The following is a 16,286-nucleotide window of genomic DNA, read 5'->3' as shown; positions in this document are numbered from 1 at the left end:
ATAAAAAAGTGACCACTCTAAAAAGCTCTGGAGTTAATTCAAAAAAGAGCAAATAGTTATGCATATTAGTCGCATTGAGTGCAATTTTAACTATCCAAGAATTAAGCATGTTAAGTGTTCAAGAGACAAGAGAAGAAAAATGCTTGATTATTTATCAAAAAAACAGAATGTTGTTATTGGTAAGCAGTGTAAGAAACTACTGTGAGTAGAATATTGCTTCGAATACCATTTATTCGAATTCCCAGTTTATATTCTCTTTTGCCAGTTTATAATTATAGTTCTTTTTTTTTTTTTTTTTTTTTTTTTCATTTTATTGAGTTAATTCATTTTTCTCATTTTGACTTCTGTGTTTGTGAAGCGTTGACTCATGCACCAGATATCAGTATAAGTGTAATCATTTGGTAGAGGAGGACAAACCCGATATTATTCAAAGCTAATATTTTATGCAATTCTGTAGCCCGTAAAAGAGAAGAAACGCATGGCTAGAATGTTAATCAGTTAACTGTTGTGACTGATTGATTTAAAGGCAGAATTACTTTTAACAGCTCGAATAACATAAAAAGATTTTTTTTTTAAATTTTAACAGAAATTAACATTATTATCGCAATTTGTAAAAGCACACAATGGAAACAGAAAGTAATGTATTCAGAAGTAAAAAAAAATAGAAGGAAATGTTTTTCGATTACACGTGGAAAAGCAAGCTATATAAGTAGGTAGTTAATTATGACAAATTAGCCCCAAGGCCTATCGGTATAGGACATATATAAATCCTTATTGGGGAATTCCTGAACTCTTGACTACATGTATGTACATATGTCTGTGTGAGTGAAATAATTTAGAATAGTAGATTCAGATACTTGCAAATGTGGCCGATTTATTCACTTCGTTCTATTTTATTTTATAATATTAAGGCAATATAAATAAAATGGCGCAGTAAGCTGGTCTGTTCTTGAAGAACTACGTTGGTACCGTATATAGAATTTTGAAATGTATTTGAAGCAGCGGCAAGTTGCCAGTAGTGAAGCAGAGAAACAAAATGCGATGTATGAAGATGAAATCTTGGTTGAACATGAATTAGTTTCGATTACTATATATTTTGATTCGCTAATTAATAACTTCCTAAAGCTTTTATTGGCTGAAGGTTCATATAAGCTGTTATTGGTTGAAGGCATCATTAGTGTTATGTAGAGTCATATGACTTGCATTAATTTCGTTAAAACGCAGTTTAGTGCAATTTATTATAAGCAATTACATATACATTCATATACTCGTATAAATGATAGGTACGAGAGATATCTATTGTAGTTAGTCTTCAGCTGCAATGAATATTATTTACTGGATTATGGCAAAGTATATTAGGATAATCTGTATAAGGGAAGGAATGGCTTCGTGAAGGATTTCCTGAAAAAAACCTAAGGGAGGCTAGTTAAACGTCGGAAAACCACGAAACCTCCGCACGACTAGATCTTTCGCCGGAATCTAAAACTAGTATTTCGAACTACCAGTGTTTAGCAGTCATACTGTTTTGGCAGTTGGTAGGCTTGCGTCAAACTTTAGAGAATCGCCAATCGAACTTTAGACACTAACATAACTGATTTGCCGTTTTATTTATCAATTCATTAATGCCATAGTAATCTACATATGATTTCGACATTATAATATTAATTTATGAATTAATCTTCAGATTTGTAACTATTTATATCGACCAATTTGGCTTTTTCCGTCTTTCGTTTGGATCCAAAAGTAATCGAACAGATAAGATTAATGAACACTAATAATTCGTCGGGTTCCACAAAGATTTCGTCGTTTTCATTGCTGAAATGTAACATAAATAATCACCAGTTTATTTTAAAAAGGGCTTCGCAAAGCTCCTTAACTACTAAAGCAGACGATCTTCGCGCTCTTGGTAATAAGCAACAGACTAACTGCAATAAAACCTCCCTAATATGTTCCAGACGATTTTGGATTTCTAGAAAGTTAGATAGCTATAGAAGACATAATTATCAATGATGTTAATCACCATTATTAAAATTCTCACCATTGCCTCAGAAATACTCTTGCTTTCAGATATGTTCATCTGTGGATGTTTGTTACCAAGAAATTTCACTATAATCCTGTCTTCTTAATCATATCCATTTTTCTGTAAGAAATCATAAATTCGATGAAACATTTACAGAACGTTTACGGTTATTTTATACAGCGCAGCTCATGTGTTACTACCTTATCACATAATTCGCCTGCCTCTCTTACTTAATCTAAGAAAGGTCATTGCTCAGACTTTAGCAAAGAGATAATTGACTTTTATTTTTATATATTTCTTTATTTATATATTTTGTACGTTTAAGTTCTAAATTTCAATTTTAGAAGTAAAGCAGAAATTGCTTAAAGCAGTAAATTCCTGTGCTGTAAAATAAGAAGTGAAGCTACGGAAACTGCGTGCCAATTAGATATATTGTTACGAAATGTACAGGCGTGCTAAGATGGCTTCCCCGGAAAGCAGTTTTAGGTTTGCCACATTTGGCGGAAAATAGCCCATTTGACGGCATTTGGCGACAAAATTGGCGATATACATTGGACGGTTGGAGAACCTTCTGGAACGAATTCTTACCGGTTTAGCCCATAATGTTCTCGAACACAGGCCGAAAGCTATATAAACGCTGCTGGTCCGCAGTCAGTGAGTGTGTGTGCTTCGTCTAGCAAGCTGATAGTCATTGAGCGAGTGTCTCGAAGTCTAGCGCCGAGTTGGTCGTCGAGTGAATCGAGAGAGTCTTTTAGTGCATCGTCGAGTTTTGTCTTAGACTGTGCTGAGTCGAGATCTGTGTATCGTCGAGTGCATCGCGTGGAGAGTCTCGAGAGTACGTGGAGTTCCGAGAACGACCAAGCAGAGTTGGGAGCTGTACTCGGGTGCTTTGCAGTGAAGCTGTGTCCACCGTTATTGCCTGACAGTGTGAAGGCTGTGTCGCTGAACGTGTCAGTGTGTTTATAACAGTTCAACGACTGTAAAAGTGATTTTGAAGCTGTCTGATTAATATTAGTAAATAAAGTGTGTTTCGATACTTCATCAAGTGTCGTCGTTATTCACTCCAAGTCTACGAACCGTACGAACGTGAAGGAAGAAAATAACGTAACAACTGGTGTCAGTAAAGAAAAACGCAACAATACTATTTATGAGCTTTTGCGTAATGCACATGCCTAGAAAAGAAGCTGCTCTTATAAATACAATGCTCTTTATTGAATACAATGCTCCTTAATGAATACATTTCTCGTTAATGAATACAGTGTTCATTAATGAAAATATTAGATTATTTAATGTTGAAATGTTGCTGCATTTTATTCGGAATGTTATCGGGAGATTAATAGCAAGGTAAGCTCAGTGAATGGAGTAACCATAAAATCGAATATTAATCAAAGTTCTTTTCCATGAACCTATTCATGAAATTTTTAATTTTCGCAAATTTTATTACTGATTTATGTAGGGCATAAAAGCGTTATTTTAAGTACTTCAGCTTTCAATATCAAAACAAGTAGATAATTCAAATACTCCCTATACATCTGTAAATTTCTTTCTAGTTTAAAAAGCTCAAAGCAAAAGCGCAGAACTGAAAAATGTTTTTCTTTTTAATGTTTCATTTCATTCAGAACTATGTCAAAATTATACAAATATTATATTCGTAGTACTGCCTTTATATCTTTCTAATAACTTTTACATTTTTGAAGACTGTTATTTTACCAAAGCCTTAATTCCTATGGTGTTCAATTTATTTTCAATCTTCAACTTTTTTTTCCTGAGTTAAATTTGTGAATATCATTAATAATGAAAATTTATATTTAAATTTGCATGCTGTCTCTTTCATTATTATTGATCCAAAATGTTCGCTAAATGGCCTTCAAACTGGTTTATTCATATACTCTAAAATTAACAGAAACTAACCTTCTCTTAATAGTATTTGGGAGTTTATTTTATTTTATAACTGTAGTTCCAATCAGATATTTAGTTTGACGTAATAGCAGAGACTGATAAGCTCACACAAAAATGCTTACGTGAAAGTACTATGCATGAAGAAACTCAATATTATAAATACTCAGTAAAATATATTCGCATAATAAGTCAACTAGATAAATACTTACACCGATATATCGAATGGAACATTAAAAAAAAAAAAAAAAAAAAAAAAAAAAAAAAATCTGAAATGTTTCAGATTTTAAATTACGTCCAAAGGGGCGTTTTTTAACATTTTGTGTGTTACCTTTCTTTATTAAATATCATGTTCCTCGCACTTAAACCATAAGATCCAGTGCAACAGCAATATCGCAAAATAGTTTTAAAACGAGCATATCTTTAGAATTCCCGATACAGAGACTCACGCGCTGGAGATAAAAATGTTTTTTCTGCACAACGTTGCCATTGCTCGCTTTGAAATCCTTGAGTTTGTTAATCAAAAATTCGTCAAAGTTTTAAAAAATAGGAAATCGATCATAAAACAAATTTCAAATTTGGTCTTCCACATGCTCATATTCGTTGGAGGATTACGTTATTCAAAATTCGATGACTCTATGTACCGTTATTTTATGACAATGTGAGAAATATACATACATTTACTCAGATTTTCATTATTTAATTTCTTCAAATATAATGCAGGACTCTAACATTTTATGGCAACAGTTTGAAAAGTGAACCGACATTTATCCGTCCGACGCAAAATGCCAAAACGAAATGCCTTCGGGATTCAAATCCCTTTGGACTAAAAAATCTGAAATTTTTCAGATTTTTAAATTACGTCCAAAGGGGCATTTTTTTAACATTTTGAGTGTTACCTTTATTAATTAAATATCATGTTCTTTGCACTTAAACCATAAAATTCAGTTCAAGAGCAATATCGCAAAATAATGTTAAATTAAGCATATCTTTAGAATTTCCGATATACACAGTCTCGCGAGCTGGAGATAAAAGTATTTTTTTTTTTTTATATATATAACGTTGCCATTTCTCGCTTTTAAAGCATTGAGTTTGTAAATCAAAAATTCGTTAAAGTTTTACAAAATATAAAATCTATAATAAAACAAATTCCAAATTTGGGATTTCAGATGCCCATATTCGCAGTAGGATTTCGTCATTCAAAATTCGATGGCTCTATGTACCATTGTTTTATCACAATGCGAGAAATAGACAATCATTTATGCAGATTTTTCATTATTTAATTTCTTCAAATATAATGCAGGACTCTAACATTTTCTGGCAACAGTTTGAAAAGTGAACCGACGTTTATGAGTCCGACGCAAAATGCCAAAACGAAAGCAATAGTCCTTCGGGACTGAAATCCCTTTGGACTAAAAAGACGATATATCGAATGGCACATTGAAAACTTTAGATAATTAGCTAAATTTATTAATGAACGTAAATTTTTTTTAAATATAGAAATTATAACATTAAAAGAAATTACACTTTTTTACTTGGTATGCAGTTTTTAGTTAACACCTGAATCATTTTCAAACCAAGCAATTACAATATTTTTAATGATTTAAAAATTAGTTCTCACGTATATAAAGGTATAAGTATAAAATTTTATATTTAAAGAGAATTTAGAAAATGAAAATCCAAGTAGTAAGAAAAAAGGTTTGCTTTTATGTTATTTTATCGTAAATTATGCCCTGTGGGGACTTGTACTCTTGCCTAAAAAGGATAAATTCAGTTATTCAATATGTAGCTGTGCATTTATTTATCTAAAGCACTTATATTCACGAAATGGAAACGGTGAATACAGAGAAAATTACACCTTTAAAAATATAATTTTCCTCCCGAAATGTTTAGAAAGCTATATTAATGTGGATATTAATACTCGTTAACAGCTTTAAAACAGTTAAATATGAAGTTTCAGCTTTTTCTAAAAGTATGCTTTGGACTTAAAATCCTTTTCGATGAACCTCATCCATATTTCAGTTAAAAAAAAAAAAAAAAAAAAGAAGAAGAAGAAGAAGAAGAAGAAGATTACTTCCTTTATGTACACTTATCTACAAAGCATATGAGTAGCAGATATAAACCCCAAAATATATGCTTTATTTTTTACCAACACCTCATTAAATGCGAGTAGCTTTTTTCATCAAAAGAAATTTTGTGTAATATGAATGTTTTGAAAATAATTTGTAACTCATAAAAACAGCCGAATACTTTAGATGTGGTGTGTCAAACACATTTGCTGAAGTGAACCAAATAATCATCAGTGTACAATAGTGCTGGCCACAAAGAAAACAAAACAAATTCTCATAGTTGATGATGTAATAAAAAAGTGGAATGTGGGTAAATACATAAAATATTATCTAATACTATAATTCTTTCAAAATTGGAAGGGGCATAAGCAGAATCTGGGCAATAGATAGCTATCTATTGTCTCTTTTCGGACACATGACATAATAGATGGCAGCACCACACAAGCAAATCATTAACGTTGAGATATATTCTGTTTTTAAAGACACTGATTTTCCAAAGAAATGTTTCAGATTTTTTTTTTAAATATAAAGAATATCAATGAAAAAAAATCTTTATATAATTGTGTTGTTTGTTTGCTAATCCGCCTATTCCGTATTACTTTTAATTTTTATCTTTGAAATATTGCGTATAGTGAAGCCTTCAGTGTATGGTGTGTTTCGGACTGAACACACTATACTGGTAGCGCCTGTCACGTGGGATTGTGTCACAGAATCTGGTCTCGTGCTTCAAACACGGGGGAGGCTGAGAGCGCAGATTTATTTATATTTGCTTTTATTCTTTTCTCTGTTTTGGGTTTTGAAGACCCCGGTGCTCTGTTTACTATTAGCTATTTGATTTTCAGCGAGAGCAGACCCTTTTTTTTCTTTTGCTTTCATCGTGCGTAGTTTGCTTAGTTTTGATTTCTGTAGATTTTTATTTGTATGTATATTTAAATTTTTTTTTTCTAGTCAATAATTAATTGTAAATATTATAGTATAATTATTTTTCTTATAAATTTTAAAATTGTGTAAATGGCTTGGAGAGGCCTCAGCATTGCCGAAGCAATGAGAGTTTTCTTCCCCCCCTTTTTTGTGTGTGTGTGTGTGTAGAGTAGCGGGCCTTCCTGTGGCGCACCCTGAGTTATGCTAAATCTGCTACAAAGATCAGATTCTACTGTTTTTAAATCAAAGTATCTTACTGTATTACGTGCTTCACAGCAATACTCACCTATCGCAGCTTGTGCGGCTCAGTGACACACCCACAAAAAGGAAACGATTTTGTGCAATCTTTGTAAAATTATACCTGCATACTATCCTAGGCCTAAATAATAGACTGCCTACAATTTTTTTTGGTAAAATATCAATTTTAAAGAGTAGCGTGCCGGAAAGGGTTAAATGTTTCTCCCAAAACAATATTTTGCATTCATATGTATTCATCTAATCATGCATGTTCATACTAATTATGACTTTTCCTTACTGTTTCAAATTCAAATTAAATCAATATTTTGTAATATAAAAGGTAGGAAAAAGATTTCGTAGCTACAAAGGACTCGTCATTAAGCGTGTTTTTTTCCTTTGATTTCCAAAAAAAAAAAAAAAAAAATGGCAAATTTTGTCTTTGAAATGTCAAAATCTTTTGAGAACCGTGGAGCATAATACTCAGCTCAACTCCATGTAATCGGAAGTCCAGAGTATTCGCATTCTAAATATTCCAAGACAGCAGAAAATTTCTGTTGGTTTAAACCAGCAGTTCTCAGATATTTTGGCTCGTGGAGCCCTTTTTAGAATTAATTCTAAAGTATAGCCCCTCTTAAATCTACTCCATATCTTACAGGATAATAGTATTTAGCAGCAGTTGTAGAGGAAGGAAAAGTGAACAAGTAAAGGAATGTAAAGAGATATCTAAACAACTACACATCGATGCAATGAAATTATTTTAAAAAAGCTTTGAAATTTACGGGTGTACTCCAACTGCACTAATGAAAATCCCCCCGGGTCGAGCTAAAGTCCAACTGCGCCAATCCAAATTTCTTCCCTCCGTCTGCCTACAGGGTTACAGTTTAACTTTTCGAAGCCAATTGTAGCCAAGAGGAAAATAAAATTAAAAAAATAGAATTACATACCACAAGAACAAGTAAAAAATATCCAACAAGCACGCTAATTAAAACAGTAATAAATGCCAGAGCTAACAAAGAAAATAAAAGGTATTGGTAAGCATACATATTAGCATTACAAACATCTTTCATTTATGATAATAATATCATAACTTAAATAATTATAAAGCATACAAATTATATTTTTAATAAATTACATCAATAATAGTCACGATGTCTGAACTAGACTGGAAAATTTAATAGAGCGTAAAAAATTATTCCATATCCAAGTGTGTTAAAGTGTGCTAGAAATATTTTTCGTTAATTAAAGCAATCATGTAAATGTTTGCAGAAATTAATAGTTAAATTTAAAAAAAAAAACTTAGCATGAAATCTATTATAACAACATTACTATGCGTTTGGATCACTGACGTATAAATTGTAAATAAATTTAAATTATTATGCTAAAAAGTTTTTCTAAAATTTATCTAGAAGAAAGGAATTAGATAAACAATACTGCAAATTAATATAATCAATCAGGCCTCTCAATAAATAAAAGCTTATTTTTTTAACCAAAAACTAAAAATTAGGATGCAAAAGTTTGTGTAATATACTTGGAAATATCTGAACATATAATTAGTTAGAAACATACAATTAAATTAATAACAAGCTAATTAACAGTAACATTAAGCTTAATTTCATTCAATCTAAAACAAGCAATCGATCAGGAGCTCCGCATAACTGAAGTTTTAATGCTATTTTACGTAGATTTGCGTATAAAATAAACGTTGCACTTGTGAAACAAGTGAATAATGTACTGATAGCCAACAGGAATTAAAATACAGTGGTTAAAAATATAACTACTTGTCAGAAGGTATGCAAAGTTGCCATGGCTAGAGAAATTGAATGATTATAGAAAACTCATAAAGTTAAGCGCTACAGTGTGAAAAGAAAATTCTGGAATAAACATGTTAAGAAAATTAAATGGAGAAATAATCCTTAATTTATTGATATCCATATAAACTCTATGCTTTTGGAAAAATGTTATATATAATTTGCACCCAGGTATCAATCACCGAAACTGAGTTAATTTCTTTCCTTGTTTTTTCTTATTAGAGGGATTTGTAAAAAGATATGCTAAGGTAAAGGTAAAAATTTTTGCAATATTTTTAAAGAATAAATTTAAAAAGTATTTTTACTTCACGAACTGAAATTTTTACGCTACATTTTTATACAGTAAATAAGTACAAAAAAAAAAAAAAAAAAGAAAGAAAGAGCCGGGGGATCACTGGGACTAGAAACTCGAGTCGAACTACCAATGTTTAGTGACTTTTCCAAAAGACCTTTTGAAATGAGGCTGAACAATATATTAAAGAAAATAGAAGATACAGCACACGTAAGAAAAAAGTGGGCTGAATTAGAGATTTACATGTTTGGTGAATGAGTTAAACTTACCTGTATGCCATTATGAAATATTAGGAATGTAGCATAAAAGCATGAGTGAAGAAGGCAATGGCAATCTAAATCATTGTAATCTAAATGTATATCATTATCAGTATCTGCTATTAATTTCAATACTGTTGAAAAAATTATAAATGAATTATATTATAAATCACATGAACTCGTTGCATTATAAATTACAACAGTTAGAAATATTATTAGCGTGATTTAGCGACCATCTTTGTTAACAAATAATTTCAAGTAATTAATTTTACAAATAATTCAGCCTGAAACTAGGTTGGAAAATAAGCTACATGCTGAAGATTAAGCTTAGCTAAGGTGTTAGAAACATCTTCTCTTAACTAGAGTTGTAATGCAAGAATTTGGAAAAATTATCATTTAAATATAAATTGACATAAATACAATACAAAGTATATAAATTCTACACACATGAAAACTTGAGTAAAGTGCAACAATATGGAAAAAGGAATGGATTAAAAGGGAACTGAAAATCCCAGGATATGAATATAAGGGAGTTTATTTTTTATTTATTTATTTATTTATTTTGTTAATTATGAAAATTCTGTTGACGCTCATAATTATTAATTTATTAATTAAATGTGCATTAGAAATTAAATGTATGCCAAAGTACATCAGGTGGAAAACAGAATAAATATTTAAACGTTTCTAGTATTAAAATATGGAATTTGTAACAAAGTTAAATAACCTTAAAATAACTTCAGTGATTAAAAATGGAAAGCTTAATACGGGAGTATATTGCAATAATATTAGTGTGAATTTTAGTCCAATTTTTAGTGTGTTAAGAAGTCCAATTTTTAGATTTAATAAAGATAATTTTTATAATTAAATTTGAACTGTTTACCTAAAATAGTAAATTTTAAAGTTAAAACCATTCTGCTACCTAAGAAGATTTGTTAATATTTATCTAGACAAGAAACTTATTTAAAGTGAGCTACAAATCCGATATTTGATACGTTGATTATGTATCAGTTTTGTGTATGTCATTAATCTATCAATTTTACTATTCAAAACTTATATATATATATATATATATATCAGCGACTAAAATCTACAACTTGGAAAGATTTTAATTCTTACAGAGAATAAAAAAGATCTGGCTCATCATTCCTTTTTTTTTTTTTTTTTTTTTATTGAAAATTTTAAATCCTTGTGCACCACATAGTATTTACACAAGGCTTACAGAGGTAAGTAAAAAAAACAAACAAATACAACAACACAACACAAAATAAAATAAACTTACAAATTCACAGATGATACGTAAGAGATAAATTTACAGAAAAAAGAGAAAGCCATTTTATGTTGAACAAAAACATGAAGAGGGGGAGGAAATGAAATATTCACAGAGTTTAACTTAGAGATGAGTTCCTTTCGTCCTTCCTTGAGCTTTGAACAATAGAACAACAAATGTTCGACATTTTGCACTCCCCCGAAACTGCATGAACACAAGTCTGTACTAGATAATCTAAATCTCTTCAGATATGAATTGAATTTACCATGTCCAGTTAGAAATTGAGTAACTTCAAAATTGCAGAAAAAGTGTTTATTATTCAGTCTGTGAGGAATGGAAGGAAAATATAGTTTAGTCAAAGAGGCAGTAGTAGAATTCCTGTATAGTTCATTCCACTCGAGTATTGTATCATCCGTACTTTTGTTCTTGTAAAATGACTTAGGAAGTATCATTGGAGTAATTACTTGAAGATGTGTAGCTTGTTTTGCCAACCAATCAGCCCGTTCATTTCCTAGATTGCCAGTGTGGCCACGTACATGAGAAAAGATAACATCAACACCTTTATTATTAAGGTCTTTAAGAAGAGCATGGGAAGTCACAATTAATTTATTATATGAGAAGATATTCCTAAGAGAAAATAAGGATGAAAGAGAATCAGTGCGAATAAGAAATTTAGCACTTAGCGAACAGTTGTTAGATATCCACTTAATTGACTCACTAATGCACAGTAATTCGGCTTGGAAAACACTGCATTCATTGGGAATTCTAAAGAGTTTGTATTCCAGTTCAGAACCATTATGGAAAACGACATAAGCTAATCCAACTCGATTATTAATTTTACTGCCATCTGTATAACACACAACAGGGAAATTATCATCAACAGAATTGTCATAAATGATAGTTTGAATTGGCAAACGATTGGCAGGATGAGGAAGATCTTCAAACAACACCTTGGCATCGAACATAAATTTGCTGATGGTATCTTTAAACTTTTTGTCATTCAAAACATGAAGGTCAATCGGAGGAAATCCTGAAATTGCGAAACAGGCTTCATAGCTAATTGTTCTGTAGCCACGCACAACTCTTAGTAAAATTCTTCTTTGAATTCTGCGAAGTATACGGGAATTAATCTTCTTTTCTAAAGCTGTTCCCCACACTCTAGAAGCATAGCAAATAAAGGGGACAATACCCTGCTTATAAATCATATCAATAACATTAACTTTTAAACCAAAAGTATTGCAAGAGACACGATTAAGTCCTCTAAGTATATTTTCACACTTATTGGATAAATACATAATATGATTTTTCCAACAAAACTTATGATCAAGAATAACGCCTAAATATTTAATTTCATTCACCGTTTCGAGTAAGGTATTATCCAAGTACAGTTGTTGGTTTGTATAGCTGACATGCTTTCTTTTAATTATCATAATTTTAGATTTATTAGGATTGAATTCCAATTTCTGTTCTCTGGACCAATTGGAAATAATAGTAAGGGTGTTTTGAGCCGTATTAAAGAGAGTAATGGGACACTTCTCTTGAAAGCAAATTAGTAGATCATCAGCAAAAGCAATTGTTTTACAACTCGGACAATGTGAGAGTCTATTGAGTAGATCATTCATAATTAAATTCCACAATAAAGGTCCGGAAACCGAGCCTTGAGGGCAACCTCTTTCCAAAATGCGGGAGGAAGAAACGTGGCCAAGGGAGAGCAATGCAGATCTGTCATGCAGAAAATCTTTAATAAGGTGGTAAATATTACACGGAATACCAGCTTTCCTTAAAAAAACAAGTATCCCAGGACACCAGGCGTGGTCGAAAGCACCTTTGATATCAAGAAACACTAAAACTGTGTGTAAATTTCTCTTCTTACCTTCGTCCACTATGTCTTTTAAGTACAAAAGAGCCTCTTCACAACTCTTATGAGGGGTAAAACCAAACTGTGCTTTATTTAGCAGTTTTTTATTATGCAAGAACCAGGTAATTCTATTAACAAACAGCTTTTCTAGGCATTTTCCTAAACTGGGAAGAAGACTAATGCATCTCAAGTTATCTAAATGCGGGATACGAGGACTACTATTCTTAGGGATTAAAACGACATTCGCTGTTTTCCAGCAACGAGGAAATGAACCAAGCCTCAGACAAGTATTGAAGATTTTGGAGAATAAATTTGGAAACATTCTATGAACTTGCTTCAAAATTTCGTTTGAAATAGAATCAAGACCAGGAGCTTTATTGCATTTAAGTTTTTCTATAACACTATTAATTTCTGACATAGTAAATGGAGGATCTGGATTAGCAACATAATTTAACGAAGCTTCAGCCCTAATCATTCTATGAAACGAATTATCCGTGCTAAAATGGTCCGTGGGAAAGCTTCTGTTAAGAACCTCATTAACAGTTTCTTCAAGCGACTTTGTACAATTACCAGATGGGAGATAAATTCCACTGACTTCAATACCTTTCATAAAATTTTTCTTTATACCATTCGTATATATTTTTTTCCAAACATTCCTTTCATTTATACTCATTAGGAATTCTCTCCAAGACTTAAGCTTTGCATCCTGGAGCTTTAAACTGTAACTATGCCTTAAGTGAAGATATTTTTGTTTATATAACTCTCTAAGAGTAGGGTTACGATTTCGTTGAAACCTACGTCTAGCAGCGTTAACCTGTTTTCTCATACAATCGATTTCAGTAGTCCACCAAGGTACCTTATGAACCCGTGACTTTTTTAGAGGCATGGAAGCCTTAGATGCGTTATAGAGAATCGAGACAAAATTTTCTACTCGAGAGTTTAATGCATGCTTATCCGTACAGCACTCAATAAACTGCGAAAACTCATCAATCGACTGCTTACATGTATTGTAAAAAATATTCCAGTTAGCTTTCTTTACACTGAAGACAGTTTTGCTGTTTTTTCTGTCATAGAAAGTGTTATTAGAAGCTACAGAAAGTTCAAACTCAATCGCACAGTGATCAGAAAGGGATTCATAGTCTGGTTGACACCAACACAAAATATCTGCAAGAAGATCAGATCCCACAACCGTAATGTCAATATAGCTTGAACCTTGAGTACTACAGAAAGTAGGACCACAGTCTTCGTTTAGAACGAACAAATTATTCATACTTAAAAATTCACAAAGTTTAACCCCTCGAGAATCTGAAACTGGACTATGCAAATTTCAGATTTGCTGTTGGCATCCATAGCCCAAATCAATCTATTACAATTTTTTGAAGCTAATGCTACATTAATTTTATGCAGATCCAAGTCGATATTTCTATTAGGTTCAAAATAATAGGAAAAAAAGATAAAATCTTGAGTATTGAGAGTAACATGAATAAACACCATATTATAATCAAGATTATTAATATCAAGCAGAGTAGACAGCTTTTGATTTCGTACAATAATAGCAGCTTTAATGGTATCACTATTAGCATCAAAGTAAACCCGGTAAGAGGAAGGCAAGTTGGGAAGAGAGCATTTATAAGAGTGAGGCTCCTGAACAAGAGCGATATCAATGTTAGAATTTTCCATATTTAAAACAAGCTGCTGAGTAGCCATTTTCGAACGATGAAGATTAAGTTGAATAATTTTAAGAACAGAAAAGGGAAAGTTAGCCATAATTAATTTGAGAAATTATTCTATTCTTCATAAAAATGTGAGAAGGACAATTTTCCGAGAAAGGCTTATGTTTGACATCAACTTTCTTGCCAACATCCTTGATTTTGCTATTATAACGAATGCAATTTACACAAGCTTGGGTTTCTTGAGTTTGGCAGTGCTCACTTTTATGTTCTTTTGCACATTTAAAGCAAGCAACAGAATTTCTGCAGTTAGCTCCTTTGTGATTATAGCCAAGGCATTTAAAGCATCTATTTATTATGATAAACTCCTCTACTTTACAAGCCGACCACTCAAAATGCAAATACCCCAAAGGTAGGCATTTTCTGTATAGCTCGGGTTTCATTTCGCCAACGATATGCTTTGAGTTTTGGAATTTTTTAAGAGTAAAACAGAATTTCATGTCATTAATACATTCATTACCATAAAAAATGTCAGGATTTTGATCAAAGAGAACAGTTAATACATCTTTATCATCAATTTCATTTGGCACATTTTTAATAAGTAGAGCAGGATTTTTCTGTCTTGGAAGAGAAGAAATTAGTTCAGGTTTGTTGTTGATTTCATCTTTTAGTTTATCACGATCAGTTGAGGAAGAGCATTGCACTAAAATTCTGTTATTCGAAATCGTCCTAATATTTTTTATACCTAATTTCTTTTCTGTCGGATTAATTTTTTCCTTCAAAAGTTTTTTAACATCAAGGGATGTAAAGTTTTCCAATCCAGCAGCTGCCGAAACAAGCAAATTACAATCATTTGACTGTTTGTTTACATTTTCTCCCCTAGATGGCGATACCATCTCAGCATAAGAAGATCTCATAACAGAGGTCTTCAAACTTGCCACACAAGCTTCGCGATAATTAGCAGATTGTAATCTTTCAAAATTTTTAATTATAAGAGATTTTAACTCACCCAAAGCCGTTTTAGCATGTTCACGCAGCTCACCGTTCATATTACATTTAGATGCAAGTGCTGTGTTGATAGTATCATAATGTTTTTCAAGAGACGTGTGAAACGCGTCAAGCTCTTTATCCGCCATCTTGAACTTTCCTCATCATTCCTTTAAGCATCATAAAACTTTAAAATGAGTGTAAAAGAAATTTATTTTTTAGCACACGCCAGACTTTAAATTAATATTTTTTTTACATGCACAATTTTTACAATATTGATAAACGAAAATAAAGGCTTGCAGTCTCAATAGAATGTCCCATTAATGGCAATAAACGACTTTTTGTAGCACTCAATCTTCTTGGAAAGAAATGGGGGACAGGAAACGTCGCGCAGTTCGTGTATTAGAAAAGTGGGGGACGGGGATTTTCGATCAAATTTGGCGCAGTTCGTACCCTACCAAATTTACCATATCTCAGTTTGTTCTCAACTACCAAAGGTACTTATGTATTGTCAAGACTTTGTCTTACGTTATTTCAAAATTCAATAGATCAAACCTTTTACGTTGCTACAGATTATTGGTGAGAACAAAAATAAAATTAATTTATAAAATAAATACGGCTCCTACAGATTAATCATCATATCAAATTAAATTAAAATACATACTTGTTCATTATTTGTTATAAAAAATTCTATTAGCCGTTCCAGAAAAGAATTTTAGTTTAACTTCATTAACTAGAATACAACGTAGTGCAAAGGTAGATATAAATATGGCATCACGTAAAATAATATATAAACTTTTAATGAGATATGAGTGGTTGGTTGCATTCTTATTTTACAGTTTTTGCTAATTGCAGGCGAACTTTAGACAGTTGTTAATAATTTCACGCAGTTAATGATTGCTGGAGAGGGTCTAGTTCTGCTATTAAACTGTTCTGCATTTGTTTTGACATCAGTATAGGAGGATATTCCGGCTTCACAGAGATATGTTGTTGAGAAAGGCAGT

The 16,286-nt window shown here is 31.8% G+C and overlaps 2 protein-coding genes across 4 annotated transcripts in view; both read left to right on the top strand.

Annotated features, from left to right (window-relative positions):
* The window catches only part of LOC118184247 (sodium/potassium/calcium exchanger 5-like), a 127,733-nt gene that overhangs the window by 530 nt on the left and 110,917 nt on the right, over positions 1–16,286 (top strand). The gene's annotated exons all lie outside the window — the stretch shown is intronic.
* LOC118184249 (sulfotransferase ssu-1-like) overlaps positions 1–16,286 on the top strand; it is a 116,805-nt gene that overhangs the window by 95,555 nt on the left and 4,964 nt on the right. The window lies entirely within an intron of this gene.

Source organism: Stegodyphus dumicola, chromosome 4 (assembly GCF_044657685.1).
Source record: "Stegodyphus dumicola isolate Sdum_Otavi_A_Nest chromosome 4, ASM4465768v1".
NCBI lineage: Eukaryota > Metazoa > Arthropoda > Arachnida > Araneae > Eresidae > Stegodyphus > Stegodyphus dumicola.
This window is presented reverse-complemented; position numbering and strand designations above follow the sequence as displayed.